Here is a 21,186-nt window from a genome sequence, read left to right as displayed (position 1 = left end):
AAAGCAGAGTGAGAGAAGGGCTTATGCATAAGACCTCAAAGAGATGAGTGCCTTGTATAGTTCTAGGTCACTCTTGACCAAGATGTAGTACCTGTTATCTGTGGAGACACATTAGCTGAGTTTTGTGCATAGCGAATACACGGACACAATGCACAACATTTTCAGTTTTGGGATACATACGATTATCGCCTGTTGCAAGTTTCAATTTTCTCTCTCTCTTTTTCCTTCCTCTTTTTCTCGAGTAACATGTGACCAGGATACGTGTGCCATACGCTCCAAATGCGTTTTATACATGCAACTGATTCTGTTATGAGATGAATTTTCGTGTACTATCCAACTATATAGGGGTAAGTTCAAACATTGCAAATCATGAACAAACCCTACAATCATGATTCACCTCGGTAACAACTTTAAACACTGATCACACCTGATCAACAAATATCAGCAACACGCACGTATGCACGCACACATGTCTTATGCATTTTTTCACAAAAGCTATGCTTTATAAAAAATGTATAAATATTCTTTCTTGTTAAATAAAGTCTACGTGAAATACAGAAATACCATATCTTTTAACAAAACTCCTCTTTCCTGTGCTGTCTTTACTATGACTTCAAAATTAAAACTCCAGAATATCAGAGAGAGGATATGTTGCAGTAGGCTTGCGTGTTTGACATAAATTAATGAAAATAGATACCGAGCACGGTCATGAATAATCTCCCTCGCTACTTAATTTGGCTGAAAATGCAAAGCTTGCGGTTAGTTTACAAACAAGCGTTCGAGCACTGTACAAGTAGCGGATGGATGTTTATTTAAATAGACATTTGGACAGATTATTTATGGGCATTGCTTCCGTGGTCGAGAAGTAGAACTGTCAACTGTCAACACAACGGTTCTAGGTTTGATCCTTGGCTTGGGAGAGGTGCTAGTCTAGCGGCACTGATGAGTTGTGATACTGTATGTCGATGACTACAAATATATTTTAAAAAGCCCGCCCTCTTTGGGTTGAGCACTGTTGTCAATAATCTCACGCGCTACTTAATTTGGCTGAAATTTTTTTTTATATATATACTTTGCAAGCATGAGATATAGGTAAAATATTTTCGCTGGTTTCCATAATGTTTCCATAACAATTCTTAAATTGTTTTTTATTCAATAAGTCTAAAGAAAGGCTGTTCTCGTGAAAATTTTCAAATGACATAATGTTTGACTTTGTCCGAATAGTCTTGAAACAATTGTAACTAATGATGAAATACACTAACCCCCCCTTTTAAACAAAACGACACTTCTACATGAAATAATTGGTGATTGTTTCTAATTTTTCAATATTGTGCCCAAGAGATTGTTCTTTCTAACGCTACCATGTTCATGCCGCTTCAATGCAGATGACAAACGATTTTAGCAAACATAATAACACACACACAAACACACAGATCACTGAGATTTATATAATAGACTAGCAGTGGTACCTCACCACACCTGGCGTTGCCCGGGTGTAGTGAGGCATGTGGAGGAGTAAATCAAAACAATAATAAAATAAAGAAACGAAAAAAAAATGGTAGGGACGTAGGCTTGAACCTGAAGCCTTGAGGCAAATGGCCTGATAAAAGACCACGACGCTACGAGGGCAGGGAATTGAGAACGGTTGAAAATAAACGTTTTAAAAAAGCAGTTAAATGAACATGAAGGTGTGTTATTCTAGGTCAAACATCACGCCACAGAGAAAATTAAATCATAGTGCGAGTTTTGGAACATTAAAGCCACTGAAATAAAAGATAGAGACAACATCGGTTCGTAAATCAGAGATATTACAATCTAGACAGCATATAAAAAGTTCTAAGATTTAGTGACCCCCTCCGAGCGACCCTCCCCCCACCCAAAAACCTTTGATGGACATATGAAAAACACACACACACAAAACATGCACATACACACACACACATACAAAAACACACACACATCATATATATATATATATATATATATATATATATATATATACACACACAAAATATACACACACACACACATACACAAACACATTTTTGCTTTTATATTAACATGGATAGCTTTTATATTAACATGGATAGCTGGTGTTGACCCTCTCCAAGCGACCCCCCCCCCACCCAAAAACCTTTGATGGACATATGAAAAACACACACACACACAAAACATGCACATACACACATACAAAAACACACACACATCATATATATATATATATATATAAATGCATACATACACACAAAAACACACACAAAAACATGCACATACAAAAACACAAACACACACACAAAATATATATACACACACAAAAACACACACACACACACAAACACATTTTTGCTTTTATATAATAGATTAACATGGATAGCTGGTGTTGCCCGGGTCAACATAAAGTCCGGTTTGGACACAGCTGCTCTACTAAGGATATTGAGCAATCCCCAGAGAAAAAAAAGGAACAAGTAGGTGACAATTTCTACATCAGATATTTTGACAGCCCGTGTGCTGGAACTCCTCCCCACCAAAAAAAAATTTAAATGAATAAACGAATCAAAACTTCTAATAAAAAAAAACAATTTGTGCTGATTTCATTTTTTATTTTTAAATTTCCAAGAATCGGTTTGGAATCAGAAATTAGACTATAATTTTTCCGATTTCGATAACCCTAAAAGTTTTTTTTTGGGGGGGGGGCTTTCTTTCTACCCTTGGAAAATCCTTTAAAATTACCTGGTTAAATTGGTTGGAGGGGCGCCTCCCATCAAATGTAAACAGAATTTTTGTAAAATATTAAACAGTTCTTCTGTTCAGTTAATGTCGGCATGTTACTTATGTTAAAACAGTTAAACTGCATAAGCACCTGTTAAAAAACTATAGAAATTCTATAATTGAATATCCCCCTCCAAAAAAAGAACGAAAAACAAATCGGCAATTCCCCCCTAAAAAAAAAAAAATACCAGTGAGTGCATTTCTTCATATCTTGGAAACTACGTGTTTACTGGAATTTTAGAGGATTTTCCGAAGGTGTAAAGAAAGTTCCCCCCCCCAAAAAAAATCGTGGCCACAAAGTGGGTGATCATTTTACATTAAATTATGATAGAAAAGTAATCCCCCAGTTTTTAGAATTCACATTTCTTCATACCTTGGAAACTACTCGTTTGCCGTAATTTTAAACGTTATTTTCGTTTTCAGCGACCCCGAAAACCTTTAATTTTAAAGGAATTTTTAAGGGTGGAGTAATTCTTCATATTTACCAAAAAAAAAAAACAAAAAAAATAGCATCCCGGAATTTTGATAAAATTTTCCATTTTCTCACGTTCGTATATAACAAAATACTTTTTTGGGTGGCCATTGAGTTCCATGGCGACCAGCAGACTTATCCGCTCATGTAAATTAAAAATATTTGTAAGTGAGAAATTATCAATAAACGGTTTAGTTACTTTTTTTTTTATATATACTTCATGAAAAGTATGTGAGAAATTATTAATAAATGTTTAGTAACTTTTTCCTTTTAATATTCTTAAGGAGTAAACTTTTTTTAATCATGAAAAGAGTTAAGCCAACGTAAATAAATAAATAAATAAATGTTTGTACACGCGACAAATTATCAATAAATGGTTTAGTTACCTTTTCTTTTATTATTTATGAAAATAGTTAAGCCAACGTAAGTAATGTTTGTAAAAGTGCCAAAAACAACGTAAGTAAATAAATAACAAAAATATTATGTGCGCATGTGTTAGCCTTGACTGAGGGGGGACGGACTAAGGAATGACCATTAAATAAGTAGCCATGGAACTCAACGCCCAAGGAGTACCAAAAATAATTTTGATGATATGAAGAAATTTCTTTTCCGAAAAGTGGGTGATCACTTTTCCATGTAAATTTAGCTAAAAATGGGCACCCACTTCTGGCCACCTGAGGAAGGGGGGACATTTATTTTTGTGTTTGTTGGCTTAAAGGTTTTTTGATAAGGCAGTTTGGTACGCGAGTGCATATTTAACAGCCTTCGTTTATGCTCGCATGTAGCATAAACAAAGGCTACGTTTGTGAAATGGAAAATAGTCCCCAGAGTTCAGGGGTTATTACCATGCAAAAGAAATCAAACAAAAAACTTTTTAGCCAAGAAACACACAGAAAAATTTTTTAAAATAGCATCCATTTTTTTCTATCGAATTCATTTGCTCTTTTTATTGAAAACTATTTTCTCCTGGATTTTTGATAAAATTTTCCATAAAGGGTTATGCGTCTCACGTTCGTATATAACAAAAAAATTTTTTTGTAGATTTCGGTGTGCTAAAAATGAATCTGCAAACCGTTTACGTCGCAAAAAAATAGTTTTTATACGAAGAGATTACATTTTCGAAAAGTAGGCGAACACTTTTCCATGTAAATTTAACTTAAAATAAGCACCCACTTTCTAGCCACCTGAGAGAGGGGGGGGGGACTTTTCCCATGTTTATTGGCTAAACAGCTTTTGTTTATGCTCGCGCGTAGCATAAACGAAGGCTACGGCTGTGAAATGGGAAATAGTCCCAGAGTTCAGGGGTTATTACCATGCAAAAGAAATCAAACAAAAAACTTTTTAGCCAAGAAACACACAGAAAAATACCCCTCTCTAAGGTGGCCAGAAAGTGGGTGCTCATTCTAAGTTAAATTTACATTGATCACCCACTTTTCGAAAAAGTAATCTCTTCATATCATGAAAACTTTCTTTTTGCGACGGAAACGGTTTGCAGATTCGTTTTTAGTACACCGAAATCTACAATAAAATATTTTGTTATATACGAACATGAGACGGGCCTTAAAGTAAAATAATACCGGATTTTTGGGGCAGATTTGCTGTTTAGTTGTGCAAATATCCTCAAATCAGGAAATCACTAAAAGGGACTCTTAAAAGTCGTCACCTGTATCGAGCAAAAGTTTAAAACCACTGATTATATGTCAGCCTACATCACAGTAACATATATTGAGTGAGTTCCTAATAGTATTTTGTATAGTTTTTTAGTTTAAACTCATTTTCCCAAAATTTCCCCAAACTTAACGTGTTCGATACAGTCTGCCACCATTGTATTTTTCAAATATACCGATAAACACTGCATGTTTTTGAACCAACTAAACATTATACATTACATAAAAACACTACAATCTTATCCAGTAAGGTAGAACATTTACTTTTCTTGCCTTTGATAACATTTATTTGTTATATATTTATTTTTTGACAACTTCTTTGTATCTGTGTTTAGTAATACAAACCCTTTTCATTTAATGTAACGTTTAGTCGGCTCGAAAAATAGTGTTTATCGGTGTATTTGAAAGATACAAATGGTGGCAGACACTGTTGATTACATTAAGTTTGAGAAAGTGAGTTAAAACTAAAAAAACTATACAAAATACTGTCACAAACCCACCGATTATGTCAGCCTATGTCATGGTAACATATATTGGGTGAGTTTTTGACACTGTATTGTATAGTTTTTAGTTTTCAACTTACTTTCGCAAACTTAATGTATTCAACAGAGTCTGCAACCATTTCTGTTTTTCGAGCGGATTAAACATTTTACATTACATAAAAACACTAAACAATTATTCAGTTAGGTAGAAACGTAACTTACCTTACCTTTGCTTTCATTTATTTGTTTTTGGACAACTTTTTTGAATCTGTGTATAGTAACCCCCCTCCCCATCAATCACTCAAATATTAATTACTAACTCACATTTTTGTATACAGAAAACAAAAAAAAAAACATTTAGCGTTTCAACATTTTTGCTACTAGGCCTTTTGGTCAAGATCAAAGTGTAGTATCTGTTCTTCAGATGCTGCACTTCTATTTCTTGTTCTCTTTCGGTGGAGGAGAAATCCTTCACGACTGAGACAATTTTTATTTTTGTACCTTTTCTCCACGTTAAAAAACGACCCTGGTGTCTAACTCTGTCCTGTGGGGAGGCATAGTAGATAGGTACATTCAGCTTTATCCACTGATTGTTGGTCGAGCCCAAGCCATGATTGACGGTAATCCCGAGGATCAGGATCCAATTCTGCAAAAGTACCATTTTTTTTCATTTTCGCCTTTTTTTTTTTTTTTGCTTTTTGGAGTGGATTGCTGTACTAAGAATATAAGAAACATGCATTTTCTCTTTTTATTAGAATTTTCCATTACACCAAATTGAGCCACAGCAACGCGTGGCAGGGTACAGCTAGTATAATAAAATAAAATTAATAAATATACTAACACTAACCATAAATTAATATATAATAAAATAAAATTAATAAATATACTAACACTAACCATAAATTAATATATAATAAAATAAAATTAATAAATATACTAACACTAACCATAAATTAATATATAATAAATAAAATTAATAAATATACTAACACTAACCATAAATTAATATATAATAAAATAAAATTAATAAATATACTAACACTAACCATAAATTTATAATAAAATAAAATTAATAAATATACTAACACTAACCATAAATTAATATATAATAAAATAAAATTAATAAATATACTAACACTAACCATAAATTAATATATAATAAAATAAAATTAATAAATATACTAACACTAACCATAAATTAATATATAATAAAATAAAATTAATAAATATACTAACACTAACCATAAATTAATATATAATAAAATAAAATTAATAAATATACTAACACTAACCATAAATTAATATATAATAAATAAAATTAATAAATATACTAACACTAACCATAAATTAATATATAATAAAATAAAATTAATAAATATACTAACACTAACCATAAATTAATATATAATAAAATAAAATTAATAAATATACTAACACTAACCATAAATTAATATATATAACATGTTGAATACTAACCATAAATTAATATATATAACATGATATCTACTGGCATAGGATACAAATATATAACAATACAAATAATACAAATCTTTTTTATTCAATTTGTTAATTTTGTTTCCAGCATCATCATCATGAACCTCATCAGCATTGACAACTAACCAGCAGTTTTCATTGAAGTAGATATTAGTGTTTCTTTGCTTACATAATCATCACCATCATCACCATCATTATCATTCCACCCTGTGTGTGTGTGTGTGTGTATATATATATATATATATATATATATATATATATAATAAAATAAAATTAATAAATATACTAACACTAACCATAAATTACTATATATAACATAATATCTATCTACTGGCATAGGATACAAATATATAACAATTCAAATAATACAAATCTTGTTTATTCAATTTGTTAATTTTGTTTCCAGCATCATCATCATCTACCCTGATAGAGTTCAAAATAGACTTTGTAGCCGAGTAGGGGATACCCTTTTCTGCAATCTGTCTCTGCTTTAGCGATATTTTCATGGCAAGTGCTCGTCTGAGCTCCAATCTAGGGTTTCTCCTGTCCTGACTTTCACAAAAAACACTCGTCTATCTGAAACCACTATCAATAATTTCCCCCACTCTTTATCTGTGCCTAAACCTAAACATAGATTTCATGAACAAAGCTTCTTTCTTAGAACTGCACGCCTGTGGAACTCTGTACCATTTTCCTGCTTTCCAAATGACTACAATATGGCCATCTTCAAGTCCAACGCGAACAAGTTCTTGATGAGCTATCCCCTTAAGTAATCCAATTTACCAAATTTCCACTACCAACGATGACTATGACATGTTTTCTTTGACTCCTGTACACTCAGTAACCCTTATCCTTGAGTGGCCCCCGGTCCTTGATAAGTGATGACTCCTAAATAAAGCTGCAATGCTTTTTTTAGGGCAACAACTTTATCGCTCCACCATGTATTGGTGTTGAACTTTTACTAATACTAACCATAAATTACTATATATAACATAATATCTACTGGCATAGGATACGAATATATAACAATCCAAATAATACAGCTAGTATATATATAATTATATATAAATATATATATATATATATATAAATAAATAGCTAGTATATATATAATTATAAAACTTTGTGGACCTTGTATCTTGTCTGATTGAATCTTGTTTAATAGTAGGACAAATATACTAACCGTATTCAACAACTAACAATAAATAAATCTATATATATAAAAGCGAAAATGTATGTATGTATGTATGTACGCTTTTCCTCAATGTCCACAAAAGGCTTCTTTCAGAGAAGTGCTCATTCGCTTCACAACTTCTTAAAACTTTTTATATCATCTATAAATTGTAATATCTCAGAGTTAACCACGGAGCTCGCCTGTCTATTCAATTTTATTGACTTTCAAACGTTAATTATTCCACATTTCCCGCATCGGCATGTGTTACATTCGGTTTTCGGTATAAACAAAAAGCGAAACTCGACTCTAATAACAGGCCCAGAGCCAGTGAACATTTATCGACTTGGTCATATCAGACGAGGGAGCGGGTTTTTAAAAACAAACAAACCGATTTATTCACCTCATTAAAAACTGTCCCGCACAAAATGCTGACTGCTGAATACCTATCGCCGTCACGTCAATCAAAAACGCGCACCTGCTTTTTTTTTTCACACTTTACTATTTTCCAACTGCGCGTCGTCAAGGCTTTGTTTTTTTTTCACGGCCACCTGTTTTTTTTTTCACACACACCTACAAACACCCGGGCAACGCCGGGTACCCCTCGCTAGTAAAATATAAAATAAGAAAAATTTTTTTTTTTACATAGGAATCACCACTTATCAAGGCCCAGAGGCCATTCGAGGATAAGTGTTAATGAATGTACAGTAGTCAATGGGACAATATCGTAGTAATCGTTAGTAGTGGAAATTTGGTAAATTGGATTACTTAAAGGGAACGGCTCATCAAGAACTTGTTTACATTGGACTTGAATACAACCATCTTGTAGTCAGCTGGAAAGCAGGAAAACGGAACAGAGTTCCACAGGCGTGCAGTTCTAAGAAAGAAGCTTTTTTCATGGAATCTATGTTTAGGTTTAGGCACAGATAAAGAGTGATGGGAAATTATTGATAGTGTTTTCAGCTAGACGAGTGTTTCTCGTGAAAGTCTGGCAAGCGGAAAGCAGAGATTGGAGCTCAGACAAGCACTTGCCATGAAAATAACAATAAAGCAGAGACAAGCTCGCAACATCTCTTCTGTGAGAAAAGGGCATCCCTTACTAGGCTACAAAGTCTATTTTGAACTCTGTCAAGGCAGGATAAGTATTTCTAGCAGCTCCTGCCCAGATGTGGCAACAGTACTCCATCCTGCACCCATCTTTATAACTAATAAAATAATAAATAAATAAAATAAAGCGGGTTTGTATACATAGATTCGAAAAAGTTGTCGAAAAACAAATATATAACAAATAAATGTTATCAAAGGCAAGATAAGTTACTTTTCTACCAAACTGGATATATTTTTCGTGTTTTTATTCAATGTAACATGTTTATTCAGCTCGAAAACCATACAGTGTTTACCGATGTATTGGAAAATTCAAGATGGCGTCTGACTCTCTCTTTAACACGGTAAGTTTCGGAAAAGGTGTTATAAATAAAAAATTGGATAAAATACTGTTAAAACTCGCTCAATAAATGTTACTGTGACATAGGTTGACATATATTCGGCGGTTTTTTTAACCTAAAACTTTATTTGAAAAAAAATAAACGTGTTCACAACGGATTGAAAAACTAGTTGGGAATAGTTGTAAGTGTCTCTGAGGAGTGACTGGATGGAAGATTTACAGTTCTATGGACGAAAGGTATTTGTCCATCCTTTCACGAAACAGCTGCCAAAATTAGTGAATTTCTATTCATGTAGGTTGTGATTTTATTCAATTTACGTATACATGCTCTGAAAACTCCTTTGAAAATTCATTGAGCTGAGATTATAATAGAGTTGGTATTATAGACAATTATATTCTAAACTTGCTACAGAAAGGAATTGTTGATAAAATACAATAATATATATATATATATATATATATATATTTTAGAATTGCAGGATTTTAAGTTAAATTCTGTAAAAATATAGAATTTTTAGACAAAGAATTCATTAAATGGAGAGTCACACATTTGTAGAAAACCTTTTTTATATAAATTTAAATGAGAACATTTGAAAAGTTGAAAATGTTATGAACTGATAAAATCATTTTTTCATTTACCTTTTTTTGTTGTTGTTAAAATCAAAACTTTTGCCAATAACATGTTGCTAGTAAGAAGTCAAGGCCTCCTGAAGAGAAAAACCTCTTGTATCAGTGCTGTTTCAAATCCGTGCGTGTAATCTTCGCGGTATGGGTTCAAGCCTGGCTGCCTACTACCACTTTTTTTTTTTTTCGTTCAGCACACGCCTCCAAGCACACGGGCAATGCCAGGCACCCATGCTAGTTACGAATAAAAAAATAATACAAAATACCATTTGGTACTGACCCGATGATGGAAGAGCAGGTAAGAACGAGAACTTGATAAAAAAATCCAAACTTCGGGGATTTCGTGGTGCAGTGGATAGAGGCATTTAGTCACTACTGTTCCAGGTGAGCATTGTCTGAAGATAATGGATCAATAATTGACTGAAACATAATGAAGCAACCACAACTATTAAGATGCAAATAAATAAATAGATAAACAAATAAATAAACAAAAAACAAACAAACAAACGAATAAACAAACAAACGAATAAATAAACGAATAAACAAATAAACAAACAAATAAACAAATAAACAAACAAATAAATGAATAACCAAACAAACGAATAAACAAACAAACGAATAAACAAACAAACGAATAAACAAACAAACGAATAAACAAACAGACAAATAAACAAACAAACAAATGAATAAACAAACAAACGAATAAACAAACGAATAAACAAATAAACAAACAAACAAATGAACAAATAAACGAATAAACAAACAAACAAATAAACAAATAAATAAACAAACAAACAAATGAATAAAAAAACAAATAAACAAATAAACAAACAAACAAATGAACAAATAAACGAATAAACAAACAAATAAACAAATAAATAAACAAACAAACAAATGAATAAAAAAACAAACAAACAAATAAATAAACAAACAAACGAATAAACAAACAAACAAATAAATAAATAAACAAACGAATAAACAAATAAACAAACAAATAAATAAATAAACAAATAAACAAATAAATAAACAAACGAATAAACAAATAAACAAACAAACAAATGAATAAATAAACAAATAAATAAATAAACAGACAAATGAACAAACAAACAAACGAATAAACAAATGAATAAACAAACAAACAAACAAATAAATAAGCAAGTAAACAAACGAATAAACAAACAAATAAAGAAACAAATAAACAAATAAACAAATGAATAAATATACAAATTATTCTCAATCTCAAAGGATTCTAATAAATTTTTTTTTTTTTTTTTTTTTTTACACAGTGATCACCACTTATCAAGGCCCGGAAGCCACTCAGGGATAAGGGTTATTGCAAGTACATCACGTTAGTGAGGAGATTTTATGAAGTGTTTAATTAGGGGGGCGGTTCATTAGGAATTTGTTAACATTAGACTTGAAGACATCCAAGTTGTAGTCCGGAGGGAAGCAGGCAGACGGAACAGAGTTCCACAGGCGTGCAGTTCTAAGAAAGAAGCTTTGCTCATGAAATCCGCGTTTTGATTTAGGCACAGATATAGAGTGGGGGAAATTTTTCACAGTGGATTCAGCTAGACGGGTGATTTTCGTGAAAGTTTGGCGAGGGGGGACCAGGGATTGGAGTTCAGACGAGCACCTGCCATGAAAATAACGATAAAACAAGGATAGGCTCGCAACGTCTCTTCTGTGGGAGAGGGGTTGCAGGGTAGAGAAAAGGGCATCCCCCACTAAACCACGAAGTCTATTTTGTACTCTGTCAAGGCATGATAGGCTGTTTTTGGCAGCTCCTGCCCAGATATGGCAACAGTATTCCATCCTTGGACGTACTTGGCTTTTATATAGATAGAGAATTGCATCAGTAGTGAGATATCTTCTGGAGCGGTAGAAGGATCCCACCATCTTTCCAGCGACCTTGGCAACAGACTTGATGTACGTGTTCCATTTCAGATCAGGAGTAAAGGTCAAACCCAGAAGCTTGTCAAAACACGGGGCCTCACCCAGACGAGAGCCATCCATCACAATTGATGCCAGCTGGGGATCAGAGCGTTGATGATGTAAGGATAGGAGTTTGGTTTTAGATGCATTAAAGGTAACTAGCCACATCTTCCCCCACTGAACCACGCGCTCGAGATCAGAGGAGAGAGAATCCGAGAGAACTTCGTCATTTACAGCCTTTGATGTGTTGCCGTAGATGGTCGTGTCATCAGCATAGATGTCAACGAATGATTTAAGTATGTGTTTAGGGAGGTCATTGATGTAGATCAGGAAGAGAGTTGGGCCGAGGATTGACCCCTGAGGGACTCCAGCATTTATATTGCAGGCCTCCGATTTTTGTCCATCTACCACTACTCTTATGAGCCTATCGGAGAGAAATGATTTAATGATTGAGAAAACATTTCCAGTTATACCGTAGCTGGAAATCTTGTGAAGTAGACCCTTATGCCATACTTTGTCAAAGGCCTTTGATATGTCAAGAGCAATTGCCCTAGAAAGGAAGCCTTTGTCAAGAGATTCACTAATCCTGTGGGATATAACCGTCAGCACATCTGCAGTAGATCTTGCAGAGCGGAAACCATATTGTGTGTCACTAAGAAGGTTGTTTCTGCTGAGGTGGTTGACTATTTCTCTATTTAATATTGATTCCAGTAACTTACTCATAACACAGAGAAGGCTTATTGGTCTGTATTGAGAGGGAGATGACTTATCACCTGAATTCTTAAATACAGGGCAAACTGATGAGGTCTTCCAGGGGGTCGGAAAGCACTTCTCCTTAAGGCAGCGCTTAAATAGTTTCGTAAGTATGGGAGCAAGTTCTGGTTGAAGCTTTTTTAACACTATAATTGGGATGCCATCAGGGCCAGTTGCTTTACTGGAATCTAGGTTTTTTATTAGCTTGGCGACCTCATGCACGGATATTTGTATATTACCTAGCTTGTTCTGTGTTATAGGAGGAAATATGGGGAGTTGATGGCCTTCGTCGCATAGGGTAGAATTAGCTGCAAAGTTCTTTGCAAATAGTTTGGCCTTGTCTGACGCTGACGAGATAACCTCTGGTCCATTGATAATGGTTGGGATAGAACGCACACTTCTGTTCAGGATCCTATTTGTTATTTGCCAAAACTGGTGGGAACCAAGCCGCTGATCAGCTACCTTGGATTTAACAGACTGGGCATATAGCTCTCTTGCATTTTTTATTACTCTTTTACAGTGATTGCTGGCAGTCCTGAAAGCAGCTTTAGTCTCAGTGCATCTATTACGTTGGTAGTTATGGAAAAAGTGATTTCTGTGCGCGATAGCAGCAGCACATTCTGGGGAGAACCATGGCTGGCTGTTAGGTTTTTGTTGGAATTTTTTTGATGGTATGAATTGGTCTATGCCTACAATTAACCATTCGGTCAGATCTGATACTATAGAGGACACTTCCTTTTTAAACATGGAGTGCAGTAAATGATATACGAATTCAACCTCTTGATTAATTCAATGTAGAAAACTACAAAGGTGGGAGGGTTCAAGCCAACACCCCTAAATGAGCATTCTTACCTTTTAGAAATTGCCTGTGCCATCCCCATCGGCACAGATGGAGTTTATTAGATAATGTATACAAGTAGAGGCTGTTCATCAGAGAACAGTTCGTGGAAGTACCTGTAAAACAAGTACAAAAATTAAAAAAAAAAAAAATAAAAAAATAAACGCAGCAATATAAAAGGGCCGCTCCAAAAGTAAAGCTGAGCATGCAGGGTTCCACTTATGCAAGTAAAATTTAAAGAAAAATCTGACATAAGGTCGAACATGGGGTGGGGGGGAGGGACGGTCTTTGCATGGCTAATACTAACTAATCTAACTAGATTCTACTTTCACTCTGCTTTCACCACAATTCATGCTATACATCCTTCAGCGTATAAATCCTTCGGCAGTCACCATAAAAGCAGCATACCATGAGAATCTACTTAAAACTCATATATGAAAAATATGCAACGGGGTAGGGGTGGGGGGTTAGGTGAATAACTAGTGAAGGTAGATATTTGTTTGCTGTCCACCAAAACAAAGTGTGACACAAGGTCAGCTGGTGGAAATGAGGCAAACTCCCCTAAAGGAAAGGCACTCTTGCTATTATAAAAAAATTGCCTGGGCATTTCGATCGGTGGCAAGGTCTAGGAGAGTGGACCTCCTGAGCGATACATAGACGGTGTACCTCAGTCCGACAGATACTGGGCTGGTTCCCTGCCTCGCACCTGTCAGGTTGAGTGTCACGAACGGATCCTTGTACTCTATCCAGTCTCCAAGCCGCCTAAGCTATGGAAGTGAGGGTATGCTCCCTCACAGTTGGGAGATTCTATTTATAAACGCTGCTGCTAGGAACTGACGAATCAAATTAATTCACGTTCTGCTACCAACCAATCAGAAACCAGAATTGCTCCATAAAAATTAAACCTTTTAGCATCCTAGCACATAATTTTTTTATCATGTCAACATGAGAAGGATCGTTTGCTCTTTGGTTACAGAATTATAAAGTCCATAACCTGTACAGAATAGCTACCCACTGAGAATTCTTCATCTCCAGGACTTGCATTGAATAACTACACATCGGAAACTCTTCTGAAACTAAACATGGCTTCCAACTCAAGAGTACCAATTCCAGTTGACGGTCATAGTTTGAAATATGTAAAGAACTTTAACTAACTCAAAAGTAAACACTAGTGGAATGCTTGATAATGAGGTTTTTTGGATTTTTTTAAAATTCAATTTTCACCCCAAACAAGACACAGTGCCACTTTTAAGTACGGGGCTACTATCAGGGACATAAGTTGCAGTTATGTAGGGAGATAAGCAGCAAGATGTCTGTTCACATTTTGAACTTCTGAATGTCAGTACAGTTGAGAAACCAGAATCCTGGAAGGGAGTTCCAAAATCTAGCAATTCTGGGGAAAAACTATTAGAGTAGAAGGCTTTCTTACACCTAGGGATCTCTACTGTGAAGGGGCGGGATTTAGCTGCTTGTCGGGTTTGTCAGGAGTATTTATATCGAGGGGGTACAAGTGCTTGTAGTTCATCAGAACATTCACCACTAAAATACTTGTAGAACAGGCAGAAGGATACAACATCTCGTCGATGGGACAGAGATTGAAGCTTAGATGACAGGTCAGGACTTATCAGGTTCGTGATTCTCTTTTGAACCCTGTCAAGGATTGAGAGACTAGTGGCAGATGCACCAGCACAAACGTGACAGCAGTACTCCATACATGGGCGAATGGTGGCCTTATAGACAAACATGGCTTACAACTCAAGAACCATGACTAATGTTTGTGCAAATTTTTTTAAAATCTAAAGCTCGATTATTGAGAAAAGTGGAAATAAACGTACGGATGATTTGGGGACAATTTTACCCCATAATTTCTATAATGGCTCCGAGGGTGGGGGTGGAGGTCAGGCAACTAGAGTTATCCTGAAAAATCCGTTCTGGCAAAAATTTACTTTCACGATGACTAATGTTTATTTAAAATTTCAAAAACATTCATTCAGTAGTTATTGAGGAAAGTGTGAACAAACAAACAGACAGAAAGGAGTGAATTACTAGGTCCTTTGTCAGTGGACCAAAAGACTAAAACATTGAAGAGCTACGAATAAGGGAGTGGCACCATTATAACGAGCAACCTTTTGTGATCCAAAATTTATTTTTCTATATCGTCACCACCATTCTTAATGCACTTTTGCCAAACTCTCTTGATACCTCGGTCATAAAAGTCTGGAACGTGCATTGTCACTCACATCTCTGTTGTCACTCTGAAATCGGTGTACCCATCTCCTAACTGTGCTGACATGAACTGCATCGGCTTCATAAACACTCAACAGGCGCTGGTGAATGTTGACCAATTCAATTTTTTCTGCATGGAGGGATTCAGTGATGCACCTCTGATTCTGACGCGCGTTTTAGAGTCTCATACTGTCAATATCTGCAACAGAGGCAGAGAGATGAAACTTTCAGGTCCTGAATGCATCATAACAAGGCAGTTTGCAATCCAATCTGATCCATTCAGGCGGAATGAAAAAATAGGAGGCATAACTTTTGGAACGTCTCTCGTATGTTATATTACTAGCAGGTGGCGCCGGGTCTTGCCCGGTCGTAAAATATACTCCAATTTATGCAGATGTCATATCTATTATTACAGAGGCAATTCTCTATTATAAATTATATTGTAGCTAATATATATTAGTGATATCTATAACAAGCACGAGGTAAAACAAATGAACACATACCTAATGAAATTGCAGAAACACTAGAGGATGACTTCCAATCTGTAGTGGAATGGGGACAAAAATGGATGGTCGCATTCAATGCTGCCAAGACTAAGCTTGTTTCCTTTAATAATTACAAGAAACCCTTTCTATCACGAACAGCAATGGCCAAAAACATTACCTGAAAGTGCTTCTTTTAAACTCCTTGGCCTAACGTTCACAGGGAACATAAGTAAGAACAGGAGAGCATTGCCAAGTCTGCTGTGAAGAAGGTGGGCTCTCTCTACCATGCTAGAAAGCTACTTATGTCTGAAAGTATCCTGTACCTCTATAAGGCCACCATTCGTTCACGTATGGAGTACTGTTGTCATATTTGGGCTGGTGCATCTGCTACTAGTCTCTCACTCCTGGACAGGGATCAAAAGAGAGTCGCCAAACTGATAGATCCTGAATTGTCATCTAAGCTTCAGCCTCTGTTCTGTCCCATCGACGAGACGTTGCATCTCTCTGCCTCTTCTACAACAAGTATTTTAATGGCGAATGCTCTGATGAACTACAAGCACTTGTATTCCCTTGGTGTAACCTGACAAACCCGATAAGCAGTTAAATCTCTGCCCCCCCCCCTACACAGTAGAGATCCCTAGACGTAAGAAAGCCTTCTACTCCAATAATTTCTTTCCCAGAACTGCTAGACTTTGGAACTCCTTTCTGGGATCCTGCTTTCCCAACCATACTGACATGCAGAAGATCAAATGTAATGTGAATAAACATCTTGCTGCCCCTTCATAATATCCCCTGCAACTTATGTCCCAGATAATAGCCCCCTACTTCAAAGTGGCATTGTGCCTCGTTTGGGGTGAAAATTGAATAAAAACAAAAGAACACGATACAATATATTTGTAATATGATGTGCTATAATCAAGTAAAAGTATCTTCATGCCAGATTGTCTAGTAGGTATTCAAGTTCTTTCCAGCTAAATTGGCGATGGGATTTTTTTTTTTTTTTTTGGACTTTGAATACCATGCAAGTTTGAATATTTACTTGTATGGGAAAATGAACATAACTTTTGCAAAGTTTCAAGTGGTTCACAATTACAGCAATAAGCCTCAAATCCAAAAAAATGTCCTAAAGTCCAGATTGCATTTTTGAAATGTCACTAGCTGTAACAATCAGGCTTTAGTAGGATGTATTTCAATTACTGCTGCAGCTGTTCATTTGAACCTGAAATCATAAAAACTGGTCAATTATCTTAGATGTGTAGCAATAACCTACAGAACTGTCAAGAGTCTACAATAAGTTTAAATGCCTGCACAAAAGGTCTGGAAACTAATTAAAGACACCCTGTACCTACTTGCACCCCCTCAATATAAATACCCCTGACAAACCCGACAAGCAGCTAAATCCCGCCCCTACACAGTAGAGATCCCTAGGTGTAAGAAAGCCTTCTACTCTAATAGTTTCTTTCTCAGAACTGCTAGACTTTGGAACTCCCTTCCAGGATTCTGGTTTCCCAACTGTACTGACATGCAGGAGTTCCAGTGTAATGTGAACAGATATCTTGCTGCTCAACTCCCTACATAGTATCCCTGCAACTTATGTCCCTGATAGTAGCCCCCTTACATCAAAGTGGCAATGTGCCTTGTTTGGGGTGAAAATTGAATTCGAAAAAAAAGTTTAAAAATAACAGTAAAGTAATAGAAATATGTCAGCAAGTATAAACCTTTCGCTTTTCAATCTGCCGACATGTCTGTACGCGTTATTCATCGAACCAAACAAAGATTTTCACTAATATCAACAATTAGTATAAATATCCCGAAAAAATGAGCCATAGAAAAACTTTTAATAAATATCTTAGTGATCCCTGATGATTGAACGTTCTTCATGATCTACGGGCCCGCCCTCAAACAAACGGTTTAAATTCTTGTAATGTAGAGCCGACCTTTTTTTTTCTTAGCAGGAAAAGAAGCATGTTTTCCATACCCAAAGAAGGTCACAGGTTGCAGCGACCGAAACGTGCTAATAATAATAATAGTCCAATTAATTAAATTAACACAAGCATCTAAAAAATTCAAAATTGCAGAGATTTTACTCATCATAAACCGTCCTTTCGTGTATGATCGCTAGTTCCTGGTTATTTCAGTCGAGAATTTTATCCTCAGGCCCTTAAAATCAACAGAGATTAGATCATTCCTGTAATGATCCGGTCCCTGTTGGTTTTGCAGTCGGAGTTTAGTTCTGTGCATTTCTAGGAGGTTCACCCTTGCCGTCTCTCTTTGAGAAGGGTTTAGTTTATAGCTAATCATCTGAGGCGCCCTTACTGAGGAATACCGACGGGGCTGCCCAGGCACTTTTTTGCAGGTCGATGCGCCCCTCATCGGGGAGGGCATTGACTCCATAATCCCACTTTCCGACGCTGATTTCAAAGTTCTTGCAGTGTGAGAAAACTAAAAACCTTGATTTTAGTGTTATGTGACCAGTGGTTTAAGAGTTTATCGGTTAAATATTTACACACAGACATACACATGCATACATCTACTGGGTGCTAGTGCACTTACTGATCCGCGTTATTTTTTAAATCGTATTTCCAAGTTTAATTAAAGTTTTATGATATGTTATTTTTATTCAATTGTAAGGTTAAAGTATAGAATAGGTACAAAGCACCCTATCCATGTTAAGAATGGCTTTGTAAATAATAACGTTATTACTTCAGCTTGGATCAATAAGTGCACTAGTACTATCTACTGTTTTATTTATATAGATAATTTACTTACTAGGTATATCTTTCTGGTTCATTTTTCGGTTTACGAATCGTGTTAAAATAATAGCGTTATTATTTACAAAGCCATTCTGAACACAGAGAAGGGAAGAGGTGGGGGCTTTTCGGTGAAAGTGCACACTGCACCGGCACCGGAGGAGTACCCTCAAAAAGTTGATTACGGGGAGCTTTAAAATAAGAAAATGCCTTTAGGAATAAACATTCCTAAGCCTCCCCATGTTAAGAACGGCTTTCGGAATAAACATCACCAATCTCCTCATGTTAAGAACGGCTTTCGGAACAAACACCCTTTGGAGGTTGGATAACCAGTGCAGTGCACATTGACCGTTTTTTTTTTTTTAACTAATTTGTAGGTACTTGTGCACTTTTGTCACCGTGCTGAAATAATAACGTTAAAGTCATTCTTAACATGGGGACGGGAGAGTGTTTTGTAACTATTCTGTGCTTCCACCTAAGAATTTAATAATAATAAAGATATTGTGAAGCTTCAATCTAACCCGAAATTTTTTTTTTTTTTTAATAGCGCGATGGCAAAAGTGCACAATCACTAATCTGTACTTTCACCTAACAATTTAATAAATAAAAGACTGTAAACAGTGAATTTACTTGGAAAATATATTACCTTTTTTTTTTTTTTTTTTTTTTACTGCAACAGGGTACAATACAATCGGGTAGAATTTAGGAAAGCATCAGGTTAAATTAATCTAGCCTGATGAGTTTCTTTCGGGAATGAAACACAAACGTTTCTGTTTGAACCTAAGGTCGTTTCATTTGTGTCCGTAAACCAAGCGGAGGTAGGGAAAAAAAACAAAAAAAAAAACAGAAATTTCCCGAGAGCGCTACTATTCTAAAAAAGAACAAACAATTATTACCGCGATAATTGGTTAAGTCAACAGAACACGTAAAGATAGTGCTTAAACTTATCGCACAAACAACTTGACAACAAATAATACCTACTTACCTAGGTTTATAAAAGATTGCTTTTGCTAACAAATAAATATATATACATACATGTATATGTATATATATATATACATTAAAAAAATTTTAGAACAAGTATGACATAAATTAAGTTGTCTTTTTTCGCGTGTGTGTGTGTGTGTGTGTGTGTTTTTTTTTTTTTTTTTTCAAACTTATAAGAAGAACGAAGGATGTCTGCCGGTGATGGTCAAACACAAACACAAGGGGAGATAACTCTTATTATTAAATCTTGATTCAATTGTACTATAGGGACAGTTGGGATATCTCGGCTCTTCCATTTCCTTCTGCATTACACGGACGGCGCCATTTTTTTGTGTGCGGGTTTCATTAAATTGTCACTGGGTGGCGCTCCTCTCCATTCAAATTGTTTATTAATTGTAAATATTAAAACTATAATATACTGTTGACCCTTCAATAAGTGTCACAAAATTTTTTTAAACTTTATTTGGCGCTTCTTCGGCGCTTACTATTTGGGACGAAATTTCGGAAATCGTAATACTGAATTTCACATGAAAACAACTGTATCTACGTATTTCTCGTATTTTTAAGATGATTATATTCCAAAAAACGTAGAACATTATTTATTAAAGAAAATTAAAAAATAAATAAATAAATAGAATTTGATGAAAACGATTGTAAGACACAGGAGATTTCAAAAAGGAAGTAATTTTCCGTTTCGATTTAAGCAAGATGGTCGCAATTTTTCACCTGCTATACGATTAAAGTTTTTTTTTATATATAATTCAGTAATATTCAAGTAATTTCGACTGCATAATTTGGAAGCTACCATTGTAACTTACTAGAATTGACAAAAAAAAATCAGTTGAAACCATTGTTTTTTTGTTTTTTGGAAACTCCATTTATTGACTAAAAAATTTCGTCCTATTAGTATAGAAGCGCCATATATTTTGTTACAGCGACAATTTTATTTAATTCCAAAAGTTTCCCGTGAAAAATGAATTACAAAAAAAAAAAAAAAAAAAAATTACTTTTGCTGTTAAAATTCTTGGATTTTTCTTACAAGAAAAAAAAAAAAAAAAAAAAAACGGCGGGAACTTATGCAACAGCCTA

The 21,186-nt window shown here is 35.1% G+C and overlaps 1 protein-coding gene across 2 annotated transcripts in view; it reads right to left on the bottom strand.

Annotated features, from left to right (window-relative positions):
* LOC145270291 (zinc finger and BTB domain-containing protein 41-like) overlaps positions 1-20,248 on the bottom strand; it is a 28,916-nt gene extending 8,668 nt beyond the window's left edge. Inside the window, exons 1-3 of one of the 2 annotated variants that reach the window (XM_080125935.1) lie at positions 20,096-20,248; positions 13,664-13,765; positions 10,404-10,543 (exon numbers count right to left, since the gene is read on the bottom strand). The gene's annotated coding sequence lies outside the window, so the exon portion shown is untranslated. The other variant, XM_080125936.1, reaches the window with a different exon arrangement.
* Between the last annotated feature and the right edge of the window lie 938 nt (positions 20,249-21,186).

This window comes from Euprymna scolopes, chromosome 46 (assembly GCF_053919585.1).
Source record: "Euprymna scolopes isolate OS-2025 chromosome 46, ASM5391958v1, whole genome shotgun sequence".
Taxonomy (NCBI): domain Eukaryota; kingdom Metazoa; phylum Mollusca; class Cephalopoda; order Sepiida; family Sepiolidae; genus Euprymna; species Euprymna scolopes.
The sequence above is the reverse complement of the archived record's forward strand: the minus strand, read 5'-3'. Positions and strand labels throughout refer to the sequence as shown.